The sequence below is a fragment of the Terrapene carolina genome, unplaced genomic scaffold, assembly GCF_002925995.2.
Source record: "Terrapene carolina triunguis isolate 2854851 unplaced genomic scaffold, T_m_triunguis-2.0 Scaffold49, whole genome shotgun sequence".
Classification (NCBI taxonomy): domain Eukaryota; kingdom Metazoa; phylum Chordata; order Testudines; family Emydidae; genus Terrapene; species Terrapene triunguis.
Genome location: NW_020664400.1, coordinates 2,285,419 through 2,305,111, shown reverse-complemented (window position 1 = coordinate 2,305,111; position 19,693 = coordinate 2,285,419). Strand labels below are relative to the sequence as shown.

Sequence of the window (19,693 nt, the reverse complement as noted above, 5' to 3'; positions counted from 1 at the left end):
CCACCAGAGGAGAGGCAATTCTTGATTTAGTCCTAAGTGGAGCACAGGATCTGGTCCAAGAGGTGAATATAGCTGGACCACTTGGTAATAGTGACCATAATATAATTAAATTTAATATCCCTGTGGCAGGAAAAACACCACAGCGGCCCAACAATTTAGCATTTAATTTCAGACGGGGAACTACACAAAAACGAGGAGGTTAGTTAAACAGAAATAAAAGATACAGCGCCAAAAGTGAAATCTCTGCAAGCTGCATGGAAACTTTTTAAAGACACCATAATAGAGGCTTAAATGTATACCCCAAATTAAAAAACATAGTAAGAGAAGCAAAAAAGAGCCACCGTGGCTAAACAACAAAGTAAAAGAAGCAGTGAGAGGCAAAAAGGCATCCTTTAAAAAGTGGAAGTTAAATTCTAGTAAGGAAAATAAAAAGGAGCATAAACACTGGCAAATGAAGTATAAAAATACAATTAGGAAGGTCAAAAAAGAATTTGAGGAACAATTAGCCAAAGACTCAAAAAGTAATAGCAAAAAATTTTTTAAGTACATCAGAAGCAGGAAGCCTGCTAAACAACCAGTGGAGCCACTGGATGATCGAGGTGCTAAAGGAACACTCAAGGACGATAAGGCCATTGCGGAGAAACTAAATTAATTCTTTGCATCCGTCTTCACGGCTGAGGATGTGAGGGAGATTCCCAAACCTGAGCCATTCTTTTTAGGTGACAGGTCTGAGGAACTGTCCCAGATTGAGGTATCATTAGAGGAGGTTTTGGAACAAATTGATAAATTAAACAGCAATAAGTCACCAGGACCAGATGGTATTCACCCAAGAATTCTGAAGGAACTCAAATGTGAAATTGCAGAACTACTAACTGTAGTCTGTAACCTATCATTTAAATCAGCTTCTGTACCAGATGACTGGAGGATAGCTAATGTGAAGCTATTGTGATGCCAATTTTTAAAAAAAGGGCTCCAGAGGTGATCCTGGCAATTACAGGCCTGTAAGCCTGACTTCAGTACTGGGCAAACTGGTTGAAACTATAATAAAGAACAATATTGTCAGACATATAGATGAACATAATTTGTTGAGGAAGAGTCAACATGGTTTTAGTAAAGGGAAATCATGCCTTACCAATCTACTAGAATTCTTTGAAGGGGTCAACAAGCATGTGGACCAAGGGGATCCAGTGGATATAGTATACTTAGATTTTCAGAAAGCCTTTGACAAGGTCCCTCACCAAAGGCTCTTACGCAAAGTAAGTTGCCATGGGATAAGAGAGAAGGTGCTCTCTTGGATTGGTAACTGGTTAAAAGATAGGAAACAAAGGGTAGGTATAAATGGTCAGTTTTCAGAATGGAGAGAGGTAAATAGTGGTGTCCCCCAGGGGTCTGTTCTGGGACCGGTCGTATTCAACATATTCATAAATGATCTGGAAAAAGGGGTAAACAGAATAGGTGGCCAAATTTGCAGATGATACAAAATTACTCAAGATAATTAAGACCCAGGCAGGCTGCAAAGCTCTACAAAAGGATCTCACAAAACTGGGTGACTGGGCAACAAAATGGCAGATGACATTTTATGTTGATAAATGCAAAGTAATGCACATTGGAAAGCATAATCCCAACTATACATATAAAATGATGGGGTCTAAATTAGCTGTTACCACCCAAGAAAGAGATCTTGGAGTCATTGTGGAGAGTTCTCTGAAAACATCCACTCAATGTGCAGCGGCAGTCAAAAAAGTTAATAGAATGCTGGGAAGAATTAAGAAACGGATAGATGATAGGACAGAAAATATCATCTTGCCTCTATATAAATCCATGGTATGCCCACATCTTGAATACTGTGTGCAGATGTGGTCGCCCCATCTCAAAAAAGATATGCTAGAATTGGAAAAGGTTCAGAAAAGGGCAACAAAAATGATTAGGGGTAAGGAATGGCTTCCATATGAGGAGGGATTAATAAGACTGGGACTTTTCAGCTTGGAAAAGAGACGGCTAAGGGGAGACATGATTGAGGTTTATAAAATCATGACTGGTGTAGAGAAAGTAGATAAGGAAGTGTTGTTTACTACTTCTCAAAACACAAGAACTGGGGTCACCAAATGAAATTAATAGGCAGCAAGTTTAAAACAAATAAAACGAAGTATTTCTTCACACAACGCACAGTCAACCTGTGGAACTCCTTGCCAGAGGATGTTGTGAAGGCCAAGACCATAACTGGGTTCAAAAGAGAACTAGATACATTCATGGAGGATAGGTCCATCAATGGCTATTAGCCAGGATGGGCAGGAATGGTGTCTCTAGCCTCTGTTTGCCAGAAGCTGGGAATGAGCAAGAGGGGATGGATCACTTGATGATTCCCTGTTCTGTTCATTCCCTCTGGGGCACCTGGCACTGGCTACTGTCAGAAGACAGGATACTGGGCTAGATGGACCCTTGGTCTGACCCAGTAGGGCCATTCTTATGTTCTTATGACCAGACCAAGGGTGTCCTGCACCTGGCTGGAGGGGGTTGGGGGTGCTTTCCCTTAGCCCAGCTTGAGCGTGTGAGGGCAGCAGGGTGCCCCTGGCTTGTGTGGATTGGGGTGTGCCTGCCCTGCACCCAGCTTCAGGGGAGGAGGGGGGCTGGGTGCCTCTGGCCTGGGGGCGGGGATTGGGGATGCTTGCCCTGTGCCCGGCTTTGGGTGTGTTTGGGGGGCAGGGAGACAGTGTAATCCCCTTGTGCCCAGTTTGGGTGCTGCAGTCAGAGGGGCCTCCGTGGCCCAGAGTCTCCCTAGCTCTTACATCCCAAGGCGGGGGTGGGGTAGCTGCCTAGAGGCTTGTGATGTTCCCATCAGTCCTTCTGGTTTGAGGTCCTCCTCAGGCCTTCCTGGGGGTGAGGGGTGCTGGGGGCACTGCAGCTGGGTGACCATCAGAGAGGAGGGAAGCAACACCTGGCTGCTGGGAGGCAGAAGAGCGCGTTCCTCAGTTCAGTGGCTGTCTACAGGTCCAGCAGGTGTCCAAGGCTTCCTGCCTGACATCCTATTGATCTGCCAGTGAGGCTCCTGTAAAGGAGCCACAGGGCAGGGGTGAGGGCCCCTCTGTGTCCCTATCTAGGGAACCCCCTGTGCTCAGCTGACTGCAGAAGCCCTGGGCATGGGATGGGCCAGAGGAGGAAGGGGGTGTGGCTGAGGTGGACCTGTCCCCAGAGATTCTTGCACCCCTGCAAAGCTCCAGAGAAATAGGGTCACAACTTAGGGTAGCCCTCAGGCCAAAGCAGCTGCCAGATGACGGAGGCAAAAACCGGTGCAGGGGTGACAGGCTCAGAGTGCGGGGCCTGGCTTAGGGAAAGCCAGCGAGCCCAGGCTGTTCCAGAAGCACTGGCTCCCAGCTGTGAACATGTCTCCTCTGCCCACGGAGAAGGTGTTGCAAGAGTGTGAGGGGTCCCAGACAAGAGCTCTTCTCCCTCTGCAGCAGCTGTCCTGACTCTGATCTGTCCCTTGCCCGTCTCTCTGCGCCCCCCCCCACACCCATCCCTAGGAGTCCTTCTCTGCCTTGCACTGGCCTGCCTGCTCGGCGCTACCCTTAGCCCGGAGGGATGGTGATGGGGCATTGTGCTCTCTAGGTTGCCTCGGGGCTCCCATTGGTCATTGTAAGAGCTAGCTGGACTCTAGCATCATGTCTGAGCTCCAGGCCAGCCAGCCCAGTAGCTGGGGGGAGACAGGCTGGCTGGGTGTGGGTTGAAACATTGGCCTAGACATTCAAATGGAAGGCTCCACTTCAGCAAAAAGCACAGACGCTACGAAGTCTGGGGATGAACCTCAGGGACTCTTGCTCCTTGGGCTCGAGCGGTGAGTGGAGATCCGGGGCCTCACTGGCTTGTTTCTGTGAGGAGGGGAAATTGACGATATGAGGTAGATATTTCTCTGGTGCCATCCTGTTCATTTACAGGGAACATACACCATGTCCTCTTTCCCTGCACACAGCAGAAACAAAAATCAGCAGGCAGTTTCCTTGCTCAGAAATCCCCCAGTTCACCTCTCCAGAGGGCTCTCTGCTTCCTCTCAGGGCCAGGCTCATAACTGCTTCTCTCGATGTCGGCTTTTTCTGCTCCGGCACACAAACTGCTTGCCAAATAATCCCTTGGCACCCACATTTGCAACCAATTCCAAGGAAACCCCTCAGACCATACGGCCTAGTGCTTTGGGTGGTGACTTCTATTGCTTCCAGCTATTGCTACATAAAGGGCCATTTAATTACTCCTTCCACTTAGCCTGAAAGAAAGGTGCTTAGCACACTATGTGAGTGATTGTCCATGTATCAAGGACCCACTACATAGCAATCATTAACCCTTTGTAGCATGATGCGACAAATCTAGAATGATGAACCAATTCATCACATCAGTAACTGGGAAATCAGCTAACTAGACTGTATCTTTGATCTGCTAACAGGCTCTGTGCTTTCTCAGGGAAGCACAGCATTCTCCAAGTGTCTCCCCCTAAGGTAGGTGACACCTAGAAGTTAACAAAGATTTTTTTCCTGGTCATTTTCCCCATGTACAATTGGCTTTATTCTCCATTTGCAAATTGCTGCGCTGGCCCAGTTGTGCCTTGGCTTCGTGCTCCAGGCAGGGGTTGAGAGAGAGTCAAATCATGTAACATTTGCTGAAAGATTTGGAAACATCGTTTCTCTGAGGGATCTCCAAGGAGGTCACAGCAACAGTAAACCCCAGCTCTGCTCAACAGCCTCCTGGAGGGAGAGTGAGCTTCGAGGGGGATGTTCCAGAAAAGTGACCTGCGAAGGAAATAACAAGTCTGCAACTTCTTGGCTGCTGTATGATAGCGAACAAAGGCCTGAGATGAGCTTGCAGGAGGACTCCTTAGAGCTCTCTCAGCCTTTCTCTGGAGGGAGCAGAGAGCTTTTTCCCCAAGGGTTTGGCAGGCATTTGAGAGAATGGCGAGGAGTCTGAAGCAGTCAGAGCTTGGTTGGCGTCGTAACCCTGCCAGATCTCCAGACATCTACAGGGCCTTCTGGGACCAGACCTGAATTTACAGTGTGAAAAGCAACTGAGGCCCTCTCCAACCTGCGTTATCCATCATTCAGAAATGCCCCTCCCTCCCCCCTTGTTGCTGACTCAAGAGTGGGGTACAAGGATCTGAGCTACCCTGGGCGAGTCTGCACAGCATGCAGCGGCTTCAGTGGTCACTCTGGAGTCGGGTGTCAGTTGTTCCAGGACAGATCAGGGAGGGGACATCCTCACATCACTAGCTCCTGGCTTCATACCACAGCAGTGCCGTCGGGGGTCGGGCAGTGAGCAGAGCCTTGACATGGTGCCTCTTGTCTCAGCTTTGAACAGTGGGTAAAAATTAACGTGTTTTCCTGTATCCAGGGCCAGTGGGAATAACTGCCTCAGAGCCCCTGCCCTCCTCTGAATGAAGGTCTCCTGTGGAGGGGCAGGAATGAAGTATCCAGTACGTCCTGCCAGATTTCAGCTTTCATTCAAGCAAAGCCCTTTTTAGCTGGGAAGAAGAAAAGCTTCTGTGTGAGACTAGGCTGCATTCCTGAGTCTGCAGGCAGCCAGTGTGAAGCAGTGTGCTGCATCCATTTAATAGGGCTCTTGATTCTGGAACCTAATGATGGCAGTGCAAATGGCTACAAGGTGTCATTACTGCTCTGCTACTAGAGTTGTATCCCACTTAGTAGAATCTATACGAAAGGTCTAAGTTTTAAAGGTGAAATTGAGTGAATGTTTTATCAAATACTTGGTTTATTTCTCAGTGTAGGAATCTTGGAGGGAGCAGAAGAGATGGACTTGTGGGAGAAAGGGAGGTGAGAATAATACTGTAGTGTGGTCAGCTGTCCTTCCCATGACTGGGGACTCTGGGCCAGAACTTGGATAGACCCTCGGTCTGTTGGAAATTTGGATAGGGTGCAGAGAAGTGCCGCAAACATTATTCAAGGTATGGATCTGTTCAGCTTGTCAAAAAAAAAGCTCAAGAGGTGATGTGATTGCAGTGTGAGTATTATTGTTATTATTCAATCTTTGTATTCTCATAGCACCTCAGAGCCCTTGTCCTGGATGCTTTGTGCCCGGTGCTGTACAAACACACAATACCCTTCCCAGGGAGAAAACACCAGGTGCTAATAGAGAGAAAGGCAGAGCAAGAACCAATGGCTGGAGGTTGACACCAGACAAATTAAAATGAGAAATAAGGCACAAATTTGTACTAGTGCTGGTGAGTAACCACTGCAACAAACTCCTCAGGGAAGTGGTGGCTTCTACCTCTGTTGATGTCTTCAGATCAAGACTGGCTGCCTTTCTGGAGGATGCTTTAGCCAAACACAAGGTATTGGGCTGCATGAAGAGGTGACTGATAAAATTCTCTGGCCCATGTTACACTCCCGAACCAATGGGCAGCAGCACCCTCCGCTGGGAATAGGCATGGCTGCTGTCTCCAGGGCTGCTAATACCAAGGAGTCAGGGAAGTGAAAAAGAGGGGGTGAAAAAGAGAAAGAGCTGAAGAGGAAGGAGGAAGTATAAAGGTGGGACTGGAGAGGCCTTTAACATCATCATCCCACCAAGCCACATGCCTGCATTTATTCTGCAACATCCATGGGCGACTAACTCAATCCATGGTGCTGAAACAGAGTTGTGTGCCTTGATTGTTCATTCTGAACCCTAATGGGAAATCACATGGAAGTGCTGTGCACTATTCCACTGCTGATTAGCCAGGGCCTACTCTGAGAGCCCCAGTGGCTTGTGGCTGGCACTCTGGCACCCTCGCACCCATTTGTTTCATGTTACAGCTTACAATAGAGACACCTCTGCACGGGGAAAGGTTCATGCATCGGCACACGTAGGGCACCAAAATCCTACACCAAACTGTATTCTAAGCCAGTGCAGTGTGTCTGTGTGTGTGGGGAGGGGGGAGGGGGGGCACATTCCCTGAGTCTTTGGCTGCACTGCTGGAAAATAAAATAGTGATGAAATATGCCATTGAAACAAACTCAAGCAAACAACAAATCCGCTCCCAGGAGACACCCAGATCGTGTCCTGGGGAAAACCAGATTAATTAAGTGACAGGAAGGAACAGGAACGGTTTGAAAAAAAGAGGTAAAATGTTCCACTTTCGCCTGTCAGAGTGGGTGACAGCTGCACTGGGGCCCTGCAATGGGCTCCCCTGCGCATGAGCTCTGAGGAACCCCAGCAGAGGGGAACTGAAGCTGCTGTGTAGGCCCAAAGAGGAATGGTGCCAGGTTTCATAAAAACAGGCCGGAGTTTCCAGGCTCCTTGGAAAGCTCCTGTCCCTAATGGCCTCTAGGGAGCAGTGATGCCCAGGAGAGGGGGATGGGTTCTTCCCTGCAGTGCTGCCTCCCCTGTTCAGGGGCTGATTTGGGCCCTGTGCATCTTCCACCATCATAGCACCATGGGGGCTGCAGCAGCAGGAAAACATCAGGTCAAAGGACTGCCCTGGTCAAACCTCCTCTTGCACCCCTCATCTGACATGCCCCTGCCCCAGGCTATTACTCAGAGGGGGCTTTATGCCTGTGAGTATTCTATGTCATTGCTGGTCCATGGGGCTACCAGGGGCTAAGGGCCTTGGGGGAGTTTACATTTAAGGCCCTTGGGGGAGTTTACATTCAGAGATGATTCTACAATATACTGCACCTGAATCTCTACTGTACAGAGCATGGCAGCTCAGCTTGGCTCAGGCAATGCGGGGTGTATCAGGGGTGTGGGGGAGGGATGGGGGTGTTGTGTTCATAACAATAATACATAGCTGTGCTTTTCATCTGGGAATTGTGTGGGGGCGACAGCGTATGGTGGGCGTGGGAGACTGTTAGGGGTGAAGTGCCTGGATGCGGGGTCTCGGGTGTTTTGCCTGAATTGCGTAAGGTGCTGTGTTGGGGAGCGGAGTCGGGTGCACACACGTCAGGGGTGGGTGGCAGCATCGTCTTGGCTGCCATGAGGAACAAAGCCCAGGCCCTCCGGAGATGAAAGCATGAGCAAAAGGGCCAAGGCCTGGATCCCCAAGGCTATTTAGGCTCCAAACTCCCATGGGGAACTGTAGCCGAGGCCTCCTAACTGGGACACATCGCCCCGCTCTCCGGCTGGTCACAATGCCAGGGATGGGTGGCTGGGAGGTAGGCACGCAACCAGGTCACGTGGGATGATCCCGAGCCCATGGCGAGGCATGCGGAGCCCCCAGAACACCGTCCTCAAAAAAGGGGGACACTCGCACAGGTGGCAACCCCTGTGGGGGCGCGCAGTCGCCCTTTCCCTGCACGGGCTGAAATCCCAGTGCCCCTGTGCAGCCAACCCGGCCTCCAGCAGAGAGCAAAGCCCTTTGTTTGTCTTTCCCACCCCGAGTGGGGGTGGGGGGCTGCAGCCAACTCCCCCTCCCCCCCAAAAATCCCCTGCCTCCAGATAGGAGCTCCATTGCTTTCGCCTGGGTGGGGGAGGGAGGGCTCAGCCTCCCAGCAGGCTATGAATATTGATGAGGCTGCCGGGCTGCTATTGTGCAATTGGAGCTGGGAGGGAGGCAGGATGGAGGTGGGGAGCTGCGCGCAGCGGCTCACTCACCCCGCGGTGGCTCAGGCAGCGGCAGCAGCAGGAGCGGAGGCAGGGCACGGAGGGGCCGCAGCGCCAGGGCTTTGTTAGTTACACCCGCCGAGCCCCCCCTTCCCCCCCCGCCGAGCCCCTCCGCCCCCCCGCCATGGAGCCGGGCCAGCAGCAGGCTCAGTGAGCCCCCCCTCCCCCCAGCAACGCCGCGCAGGGAGGAAGAGGGCGAGGAAGGCAAAGGGCCATTTTTGTCTCCTTGGAAGGTAAGTGGCTGGGCCGGAGCGGGGGCTGGGCACGGCCCCGGGGGAGGGGGGCGGGGGGACGGTGGCGTCGTCCCCGGGCTGGGGTAAGGGGATGCCCGCCGGGGGCTGGGGCAGGCGCCCCCCGAGGCCAGCGCGTCGGGAAGGGGAGGATATTTTGCGCCCTCTCCTTTGTTGCATGGAAGGAAAACCCTTTGCAAGCGGCCCGGCTGCCCGCGGGGAAGGAGGCATCGGGGGGCTGGCTAAGCCGGGGGCGCTGGAGCTGCCTGCTCCAGGGCGGGGAGGGGGGTCCCCCCGGCTCCCCCCCCCCCCCCCGCCCTGGGAAGCTGCCATTTTTGTTGGGTTTTTTTGTTTTTGTTTTAAATGCTCCTGGTTGCGGTTGAATTCGGGTTCGGGCTGATGGATGCCCAGGAAAAGTGGGTTTCCATAGCAACAGAGCTGATGCCATGGGCGAGGTGGGTCGGGTGCCAGCTGGGGGGTAGGAGCGGGGTCGCCATCCGGGGCCCCCGCTGCCGCCCAGCTGCGGCTGCCTGCGCAGTGTGGGGCAGGTTCTGGGGAGTGCTGGCGGGGACGCTGCTCCGGGCATGGCTGGGCAAGGCGAGGTGGGCACTGGGCAGGACCCCTTCGGGCGATGCCTGAGGAGCCGGAAGAACGGGCCCAGAGTGGGTCGGGGGCTGTGGGCCAGCCCTGGGGCCTGGCTGCCTGCAGAGCCCTGCACGGGGAGGGGGCAGGTCTGCCCCTGATCCAGGCGCTGGCGGAGGCCGGGCTCTTGGGAGGGGGCTGCCGGGGTGGCGAGAGCTGCCAAAGAGCCCAGGGTTGCTGGGAATTCACACGCGAGGCTTCCTCGTCTGCGTGGGAGTGGGCTTGGGGGTTTCCAGTCAGTGCCTGCGGTCTGGGGGCTTCCCCCCTCTTGGCTCCAGCCAAGGACTCCGGCCCAGCTGAGTGCAGATGGATGGGAAGGGAGAGGCCTTGGGCCGGCGGAGGGGGGGCGGAATCCTTGAGCTTGTCCTAGATTGACACTCGGGCTGTTCCAGCCGGTTTTCAGGCCCTGGACAGTGTCTCTGTGGCGTGTTGGTTTAGGTGAATGAGCTGCAGGCTGCTTCTGGTTTCTGCCCAGCAGCGCCCAAGCAATGGCTTATCTGTGCCACCAGAGGTTTTCTGCCTTCTTGCTGTTGTCTGGTACGCCGTTGGCAATGGGGGAATCTCTCCTCCTGCAGACTGGCCATCGCAGGTCCAGCTGGCTTCTCCCGACTGGGCCTGACCCACCCACCGCATTTCCCAGCTTGGAGGATGCTGGGTTGGGAGCACAGAGAGTCTCTCCAGGTGTTGTGGGTGGGGGGCTGCCTGCCCCTGCAGGGCGCATCTGGCGTTGTAGTGTTGCCTTTTCCTCCTCTGGTGTGACACAGGCCCATGGGTCGTGGGGCAGGCATGGCAGTGACCCTCCAAAGAGGCTGCTTGCTTTGCTGGGCCTTGGGGACAAGCAGCTGACCCAGCAGCAGCAGCTCTTGGCTTCTGGGGATGTTTTACTTTGAACAGAGGATCGGTGGGTACTGATTGGTCACCGTGGGGGCCTAGCCCTGCTATCTGATGGGCGATCCACATACCCAGAGGCTTTTTTCCTACCAGGGATTTCATGATCCAATATAATAAAATCAGCCATGATTCAGAAGTGGTGTGGGCAGAACCCCAGTTTGTCACAACTGGGTGGACTGAGAGGCCGCAGACAGGGCACAGGGCAACTGCTGCATGAGTCTTTTGTGGTTTGGTCTCTAAGCTGGTCCGTTTTACCCCAGCGTTAGGACGGCAGTGCATTGGGTTTTTTCGGCAGAGATCAAGGCCAGGTGGGGACATGTGGCAGGAGGTTGTAGGGGGAGCTCATTGTGGGGGGGTGTGTGTGTGGCTAGGGATATTTACTGTGATGAGTGTTTGTGGGGCTGAAATATGGTATCTGTCTCCCCCCCCCCCCCCCCCCCCCCCGGGCTGCCTGTTTGCACTCTGTGGCCACCTGATGGCGGGGTAACGCTTGGCTGAGCAGGGTCACGCTCTTCCCACGGTTGGGACACCAAGGTGGGACACTGCAACTTAATCAGGCAACCTGGCTGGTCCGGTGCTTTGGCTGCCAGCAGTGCTGCAGGTCCATTGGCCCAACTTGTTGGGACCAGCCCCAGCCTTACCATCAGCTTAACACAGTGCATACTGGGAATATCTCCTGACTTCTAGGCTCCTAAATCCCACCTTCCCCCACCCTCCTGCAGGCCTGGCCTCTGCTTAAGGGTCTTCTCTAGAATCCGCTAGCTTCAGCCCTGGCCTGGCATGCCCATCTATTGTCCCTTTGACACCACCCCTTGGGCACTGTAGCATGACCTCCTGGAAAGGGTTGGTTGGTTTGCACTGTGGGATGCACTGGGATGTGGAGGCTGGGTGGAGCCTGCTGCTGTGGTGTGACTTTGTTCCCTGGTTTCCAAAGAGCTGGCAGCACTGGTCCCACAGATGAGAGATGGTCCAGAGCCGTGGTGCAAGGCAAGTTCGTGTCCCACTGCTATGAATGGGCTCACGTTCCGGTGACTCTGCATAGGCACTGTCCCAGTAGACTAGCTCTCTAGGGTAATCGCAGTGTGTTGGCCCTTCACCATCTCGTCCACACACGGGAGGGGTCAAAAATCAGGTGCTGGAATCCATGGTGAAGCCAGAGGTGGCTTTAGAGGTGGGGGCGTGGCAGCTTCCAGCTCCAGGGCTCTTTTGAACAGTGCCCACGTGTGGATGATTGTTATGGCCAAGACTCAGAGAACATCTGCCCTCCCCACCCCCCCCCTTTTGAGAGACTCCTGTGGCTTCCCTCCTGTCCTGTGCAGGGGATTTCCACGAGCAGGAGGGATTTGGGGAAGAGAGGGAGACTTCTTGCCAAGTGACATCTCCACCTAGACTTTCAGCCCCACGCCTGTGGATCGTGAACTCCATCCTGAGCATGGCAGTGCAGGCCGCTCTGATGTCTGCTTCAGCGCTGCCAGAAATGCCCTGGCTCCTTCATGACTGCCCCCTTTGCAGTGTGACTGCTGCTGGAGCCCCAAGCTCAGGCTGGGCTCCGGCCCAGCAGGAAGCCAGACATGCCGGTCCTAGCATGTGGGGCTGCAGGGGGGCAGAGCTGTGGAAGGAGGGCCAGAAGTCTGGGTTAGCTCTGGGGAGAAGGTCTTCTAACTCCAGGCCCCTGAGCCTGGCCCACTAGCGGCCATCCCAGGGGATGGAGCTCTCAGACAGTCAGACCCTAGCAGGGCCTTGTGCTTTCATTGGAAGGCCCTTTTCCCCAAGCCCAGAGAGGGGCAGACATTGCCTCCCGGCCTCCGCTGCAAACCCTCCTCGCTGTAATCGGATGAAACTCTCCCAGGTCCCCTGCTCTGCCCCTCACTGTCGCTAGAACAGTGGCTGACTCCGTATCTGCCCTCCCCCACTGGGTGCGGTGCCCGCTGTCCTGGCAGGTTCACAGCTTGCATGTTGGCTCGGGTGCTTGTTGAAAATAGTTCACTAGGTAACTAGGTTAAGCAGAGGCTCATCCACCCACCCACTTATATAATGCTGGGCGGGCCCCGGGTGAGTGTCTTGGAAGGTCAGGGTGTGCTGCATCCCTGGCTGCCCGGTTGGCAGGAGGTGGGGGAGCAGCAGAGGCTGGGCTGAGCCCGAGGGGTGGTGAGCAGAGTAAAGGAATGTGAAGTGATGCACTCAGGCCAGCCATAGGTAAGTGGGCAGCAGAGCCCATCTGTCATTAATCTTGCTCCCTAGTGAATTGGTCCTGCTGTGTCAAGCAATGGAACTGGCTGCCAATAGATCGGAGAAAACAAGCAGTCAGCATCCGTGTGACAGCCCCTCACCTGCGATCAGTGAGCATGCTGCAGCACCTGGCCCCTCTTGATGGCCGGGACTGTATGGCCGTGCTGCTCGGGCTGAAATGCCTGCAGCCACGTAATGAGTCTGATCTTGACCCATGGGGGCCCCGAGAAAGCAAGCACAGGATAGGGCATGCACAGACCAAAGGGCAATATGATTTCTCTTGGGGGAGGCCAGGAAACAGATGGTCCCCAACCTTTGCTGAACCATATCTTAGAGCAGTCTCATGCCACTGTGTCCCCTCTGAATGCTAGCCAGGCACCGAGCTGCTTAGCAGTTAAACTCCAAGGCAATCAAGCCACCGCCTTCACGCTTCCAGTCACTGTTGTAGAGACTCCCATGATCTGTCACCCCTGGGTGATGGTGTACCTGCTCTACCGTGGCTTGTTTTGTAGACCTTTGCCAGAGCATTCCTGTGCCATCAGGCGGTGCGCAAGTGGCTGGCTGCAAAGCCAAAGGGAGAGAGAGCTACAGAGCCAGGTTACTGAGCTGTGTTTGCCAAGGGGAAAGTGTCAAGCTCTTGGGGATCATAAAGGAGAGGGAATGTGTGGGCCCTGGGGAACCTATCACTTCCATTAGCAAGGGGAGTGAAAAATATCTGTGAATGACCCCCTCTTCCCCCCCCCCCTCCCTCCCCCTCCAAGGCATCACTGGATTTCCCTGGTTGGAGACCCCCCCCCCAGAAAAGCCATCAAGTGAGTTTGGACTGAAAAGTTACAAGCAACTGAGAAGGCAGGTTTGGAATGGAAGCCTCCCCGAATCCTTTGGTGTCTAGAACCTCTGTGAGTGGGAGCTTGGGTTCAGCTGACTGTGGGGGTACAGCACCTGGCACAAAGGGCAAGGACTAGCTAAACCATTACACCTTTGCAGGAAGATTGGAGCAAGGGCTAATGTGATCCTGGGACACAGAAGCAGCAGAATGTGGAGTTGGAGGAGAGCGGTTCTTTTCCCTCTGTAGCTGGCACTGGTGCAGCCACTGCTGGAATCCTGTGTCCAGGTCTGGTGCTCACAGTTCAAGGAGGATGTTGATAAATTGGAGAGGGGGGCGGAGAAGAGCCAGGAGACTGACTCAAGGATTAGAAAACCTGCCTTAGAGTGAGAGACTCCAGGAGCTCCATCTATTTAGCTTAATGCAGAAGGTTATAGGAAGGACTGGATCCCAGTCTATCAGCATCCTAAGTCAGTGTCCCAGCACAGTCCATTTTGCTGGGCCTGTTGGTCCTCCTACATCCAGACAGTGGATGTTTTTACTGATTGGGAGCTGTGAGGGCCCAGTGCCTCAGAAAATTTGCTCCCAGGAGCCTTGCATCAGGCTCCCAAAACCAGCAGCCTCTCTGGAACACATCACCAACCTGCTGTTTCTACACACTCACTCCAGGCCAGGAGGATAAATGGGGATTTATACGCTGCAGTGGCTCCGGATATATAGCTGCTCCCCCAGCCAGTGTCAGAACGACTGGAGATCAGCTCCCGTGCAACCCGAGCCCGGAGCTTGGTACCGGGCCACTCAGTGCTTCATGCCCTGGTGGGGAGAGATCCCTTAGGGGGTGGGTGGCTGGAGTCCCCCAATTGGAGAGGCTGTGATTCCAGCCGAGTTTCCAGCATGGCCCAGCCAGCCTGCGGGGGGCAGCTTAACTAGCACCAGCAGTCACAGGGCCTCGGGCAACTGGGGAGAGAAACTTCCAAGGGGCTGCTCGGCCGGAGCCTCTCATGGCTATGGCCCTGCCTGGCCCTGGAAGATCCCTTCCAGGACTAGGAGCAGTAGGAGTAGATCACATGTTTGCGTGTGTCCTGGTGTGTGTGCCTGGGGAGGGTCACACGCATGTGCACATGCCGAGGAGGAGTGTGTGTGCACGCCCATGTGTGTAACAAGACCCTGCCCTACTGGGGCACTGCCATGGGGTGGTGGAGGTGAAAGGTCCTGGGGCCAGCACACAGATTCTTTTCCATGACAAAGGAGCCTCTGATGGCAGAGCCAGTCCCTTTGAGTGGGAGGTACCCCCTCCCTATGGGGGTGGGGTCGGGCTAACAGCTCCCATTGCATGAGGGGCTCTGCCCGGCAGGCCCTGGGGGGATTGGGCCTGTCTCTCCTTGCTGCTCCTAGGCGTGGGGTGGGGGAATCGGAGCCTGCCCCTCCATAGTTTGTTCCTACCTGGGGGGGGTGGACCTGGAAATGGAATTGTGAGTAAATTCCGAGCTGCATCCGGGTGATCCTGACCTCCATCCCTTGGGGTGGGGGGCATCCCGGGGAGGAGGGCAGGGCTGTGCCACCTAAGATAGCGCCTTAAACACCCAGCGGGGACCTCTGACCCTGAAGTTTGACCCCATCGCTTTCCAGGCCACCATCTGGGGCGGGATGGGGAGGGTCCCTCTGGCGGGGACCTTCGTGTCAAGGGGGCTGGGACAACAAGTGCACATATTTTCCATCCCCCCAGCTCAAGGGGACCTGGCTGCGATGTGATGGCACCTCAGATCTTGCCTTGTCACTTGAAGACCCTGAAGGATGGGGGGGTGCCCTCACTGCTGGAGGGTGATTGGAAACGACAGGTGGGCTCTGCAGAGGAGGAGGCTCTGGTGGGGAGAGCCGGGCGAGCAGCCGGGGGCCACGCATGGAGCTGGCCCGTTGTTTCGTTCCCCGATAGATTGCAGTGTCTCAGGCCCCTGGGAATCTGGGTCAGAGCAGATCCGATACCCTGCACTGGGGGAGGGACAGCCGAGTGCTGGCTCAGCTGCTCTGGATCTGAGCCACTGTGCGGCCGGCTGGGTGTCACAGTTGCACTGGGGCTCAGCACCTCCCACCAGGAGCGGAGACAAGAGGGAACTGAAAGTGTCTGCATCTGGCCTACAGCAGAAACCCAGCCATCAGCCTGGAATTACCCCAGCCCTCCTGGGGGTGGGAGAGACTCTTCTTCGCTCCCCTTGGGGCCCGGCATCACCAGTGCTCGGTGCCCTGCCCCTGTGTGTGAGGATGACCAGGAACCCTGCAGCGAGTTAGGGGAGTAGGGTCCCCGGGCAGGAGGCCACATGCCCCTGCCAGCCAGCCAGCTGCAGCGGGCTCATGGGCCTGGAATGGCTATACCTGAGGCCTCTGTTTCCTGCCCATCTGGGTGCAGCTGCTCTCGCTGCCCTGGTGCTACCAGCCCATACGCAGTCCGCTCCCTGCGGTGGAAGGCTGCCCCCTGGCCTTGCCCCTTTCCCTGCTGTGGCCCCTGCCCTGCTGATTTCTCTGTCCGTTGCCCCTTCCCTGTCCTATCCCGCTCCTGCATCTGACTGTTCAACGTTAGTGGAGCCGTAGAGAGCTACCGGATGCTGCCAAGGGGCCACAATGGGGGCTAGTGCCAGAGGAGCAGGGAGCACAGAGAGAGCAGACCCCACCTTCCCCAGCCTTGTTCTCAGCCCCTTGGCCAGCTGGCGCCTGAGCCCCTAGGCTTGGGTTTTGTGCTTCCTGATCTCCTGCGGCCCTCGCAGGGACCCCAGCAGGGCGTCCTGTCCCATGAGGATGGAGCCTGCCCAGCGCTGGATGTACACGTGTGTGTGTGTGTGGGGGGGGAGAGTCCCATGGTCCTGGAAAGTGAACGCTGGGCCGGGGGAGCCCTTGATACCAGCCGCTGCCCCAGGCTGGGAGCAGAGCAAGTCACTGCAGAGCCCCCACCCCCCAGGGAGGGGGGGCAGTGTGGAAAGTCCCTGTGATTTCCCCCTCCCCTGCCTGGGGGTGTGTAAGTGCCCCACAGGGGAGTGGGGTGGGGATCCAGCCAGGCAGGGAGGGGTGGGTGGGTGGGTAGCTGGTACACTCATTCCTGGCATTCTCGGTACTGATTAGCATGATCCCCCTGGTGTGTCATTCCCCCCCCTCCCATGGGGGCAGCACAGGCCCCTGGAGAGCTGCTGTGTGTGTGTGTGTGTGTGTGTGTGACTCCATGTCCCAGCCACCCCAGCACCAGGGGCTCCCACAGACGCTCAGGCTCCCCCTGCTGCCCTCCCCCCAACTCTAGTTCAAATAGATCAGCGTTGTTACTTACAGGATAAGGGGGAGAGATACTGGGGTGTTTGTGTGTCACACACACATGCTGTCTCATGCTCTCCCAGTATCAGGGACAGTGTGTGCAAGCCATGTGTGATCGTTTCTAGGCTGTAAATGGCCCTCCAGGAACACCCTCCACCCATTCTCCCGGGGCCTGGCTGGCCCAGGGTTAGAACCCAGAGGATGGGTGGCAGGGGGCCTTTCCCAACCCATTTGTCAGTCCCGGTCCCGCCCAGGTGGATAAAGAGCGAAGGCCTGCCCCAGGAGTGGGACCTAAGCAGCTAAGAGGCTGGAGGTTGGTGCCTCCCTCCGCTTGGGATACCCAGCCATGAATCGTCTGTTGGGGTCAGGCACCTCAGCCAGGCCAGCTGCCCTGGCTGGGCTGTGCCGTGGCAGCCCAGCCTCTCTCTGTCCCTCCTCCGGCTCAATGTCTCTCTCTTACGCCTCCCCCCACATTTGTTCCCTGTGCAGTGCTGGGATGCCCTGCCCCACCTGTGTCCGACCCTCCTGCTGTGGGGACTGGCAGGTCTCCAGCTTGCTCAGTTCTCCTATGGGATTGGGCCCCACCAGGGTGATAGGGGCCCCCCATTTGTGAGAATCCCACTGCAGGGTGAACCCCAAGGGTGTGAAGGCTAAGACAGCCTGGCAAATGCCAACTGGATCAATGTGTTGCGAGGCTCTGACGTGCTGGGCCAGAGAAGGACCTAGAGAGCTGGGGACAGCAGTGGGGGTCATTTAGCCCCTTGTGTTCTCAGCACACATGGTACTGCCCTGTCAGCCCCCATTTACTGGCAGCTTCCGCAGGGTTCCAGGACCCCCTGACCCCAGAGACTGGCTGGTTTCTCCAGGGGAGGGGGGACATGGCAGCGGAAGCAGGCTACTCTGCCCGTATCTGCCCAGCATCCAGGGCTCTCCAGCCAGCTCCTGCGACCAGCACTAAATCCAGCCATGCAACTCTCTAGCCATCCCCATTTGGCCTGTGTGTGCTGTCTGCTCCTGCAGAGTGTTGGAAGGGGAGGTGCTACCCCACCCACCCTGCACTCTGGGCCCATCCGGTTCCAACCCGGGTTCTGCCGAGTCCCCAGCCCTGGAGCTGCTTCCCCATAGCAGATCCCTGCTCGGTGCCCCCCTGGCGTATCGGGGTTGGATCTGCTGCCTTTAGTTGCTTCTGGCTCCTGTGAGCACTTGCACAGCCTCTGGGAGAGCCAGCTGGGCTCCCGCCTTGTCAGTAGAAGTGGTTAATGAGGTCCAGGATCGGGGCTGGCATTGCAGGGTGTGTGTGTGGGGGGGGGGGCTTTCCAGGTATTGCCAAAGTTAGGACTTGGCCTGCAGGGTTTTTGGTGGAGAACTCAGAAGGGGGTGTTCTCTGCTAGCCAGGCCCAGCATTTGGCCCAGGAGTGGGATTAATGCCCGGCCCCTCAGGGACACCCGAGCTCTGCTCCGCAGGGAGGCAGACAATAGCCACAGCGCAGTGCATTGCACCCACTCTGTCCCTCATGAAGTGCCCTGGCCAAGGGGCTTTGATGCCAGGCCCTGGAGGAGGTGGCAGGTGGTAAGGATGGCATGGCTGGGCACACGGCACTCGTGGGGTCGCTATGCTCAGCAGAGCCACACTCTCTACCTGTGATTAAACCCAGGGAGCCCAGGCACCGCTGCCGTGTCTCTCGATGCTGGAACTGTGCCCATGTCCTCGCTTCCCTGCCTGAGGAGGTCCCGCTGCTGTGATGGGGCAGGAACCCAGCCCCCCGGAGTCCCCTGCTTTGCTGTTGTTGGTGCTATCCCCCCTCCCTCCCCCCCCGCGCACACACACGGCGTGGGTCCTGCTTCCGCTGGAGCTGCCGCTGGGCAGCACAAGTGTCTGCCCCCTGCCCCAGCATGCTGCCTCTCTCCCACCAAGTGGTGGGGCTCAGGGAGGGCAGTGCCATTGGGCGCTGTTGTTGCCAGGGCCTGCACCTCCATGTTAAACACAAGGGCAGCTGCCATCTGCATTTCATGCCAAAGAGCCGCAGCTCTTGGGTTCCTGGCAGGCTGCCAGCTGGGCTCTGCTGGGCAGGGCTGGGGTGCCTCTCCCCTTTCCAGGATCAGGTTACCTGCCCTGCCTGGCTGCACAAAAAGGCCTCACGGCTGCTTCTTGGCTGAGAGCTCAGTGCACAGAGTGACTTGCATAGATCCGTCCCCTGGCACCAGGCTGCCCAGCAGAGAGAGTTGCTGGAGAGGGCCAAGGGTGGGGAGCAGAGAGGTGGCAAGTCCCAGGCACCGGGTGGGGATGCTGCATCCTTTACATGGGGAGCTCCCCAATATGCAAGGCTCAGATACTGCCCCAGTGCTCCCAGTTCAAAATCCCCTTGCTCCAGCATCCCAGGAGACAGCCCCGCAGCCTGCTGGAGCCAGCGGTTCTGCTATTCAGCCTTAATGTCACCCCATTCCTGCTGCTCTCACCCTTGTGCCCCCCCTTACCGCCCCCCCCCCTTTTGGCCAGGCGCTGGCCCAGCTGGAGATCAGCCATTGACTAGCTGTGCGGGTGGTCTGACCCTCCTGTGGGCTGCAGGCACCTCTCCCTTGCCAGTGTGACGCCACGCTCCAGAGGGGGCTCTCTCCTAGTGGGGCTGGGGGGATTCCCTAGCAGAAGGGGCCATGGGACTGTGCCCGGCACAGTTTGCTGGGCGACACCCCCCACCCCTCCCCCCCACGCCGAGCGGCTGTGTGTGGAGACTGCAGCGCTCTGCCCTGCCGCGGGGGCGTAGAGACCACCGGGGCCTGCACAGGAACTGCAGACGCCGAGGCACATCCGGGGGTGACCCCCCCCCCTTCCCCTCCCCCACTGCCCCAGGAAGTGGCAACTGCATTTCCAGGTGCCTGGGCCCCCGGTGCTGATGATCTCTCCCACCTGGGACAGCCTGGCCGTGAGGGGCAGGGAGGGCTGTGCCCATTGGGCCCCTGCTCCTTACCTCATGCTCAGAGTCCTAGAGTCTGCACCTGGAGGGGGAGG

The 19,693-nt window shown here is 56.4% G+C and overlaps 1 protein-coding gene across 2 annotated transcripts in view; it reads left to right on the top strand.

Annotated features, from left to right (window-relative positions):
- Positions 1 to 8,525: 8,525 nt before the first annotated feature.
- The window catches only part of LOC112119362 (zinc finger MIZ domain-containing protein 2-like), a 45,126-nt gene continuing 33,958 nt past the window's right edge, over positions 8,526 to 19,693 (top strand). For both annotated transcript variants that reach the window (XM_026656580.1, XM_026656575.1), the window contains exon 1: positions 8,526 to 8,807. The gene's annotated coding sequence lies outside the window, so the exon portion shown is untranslated. The remainder of the gene's footprint in view (positions 8,808 to 19,693) is intronic.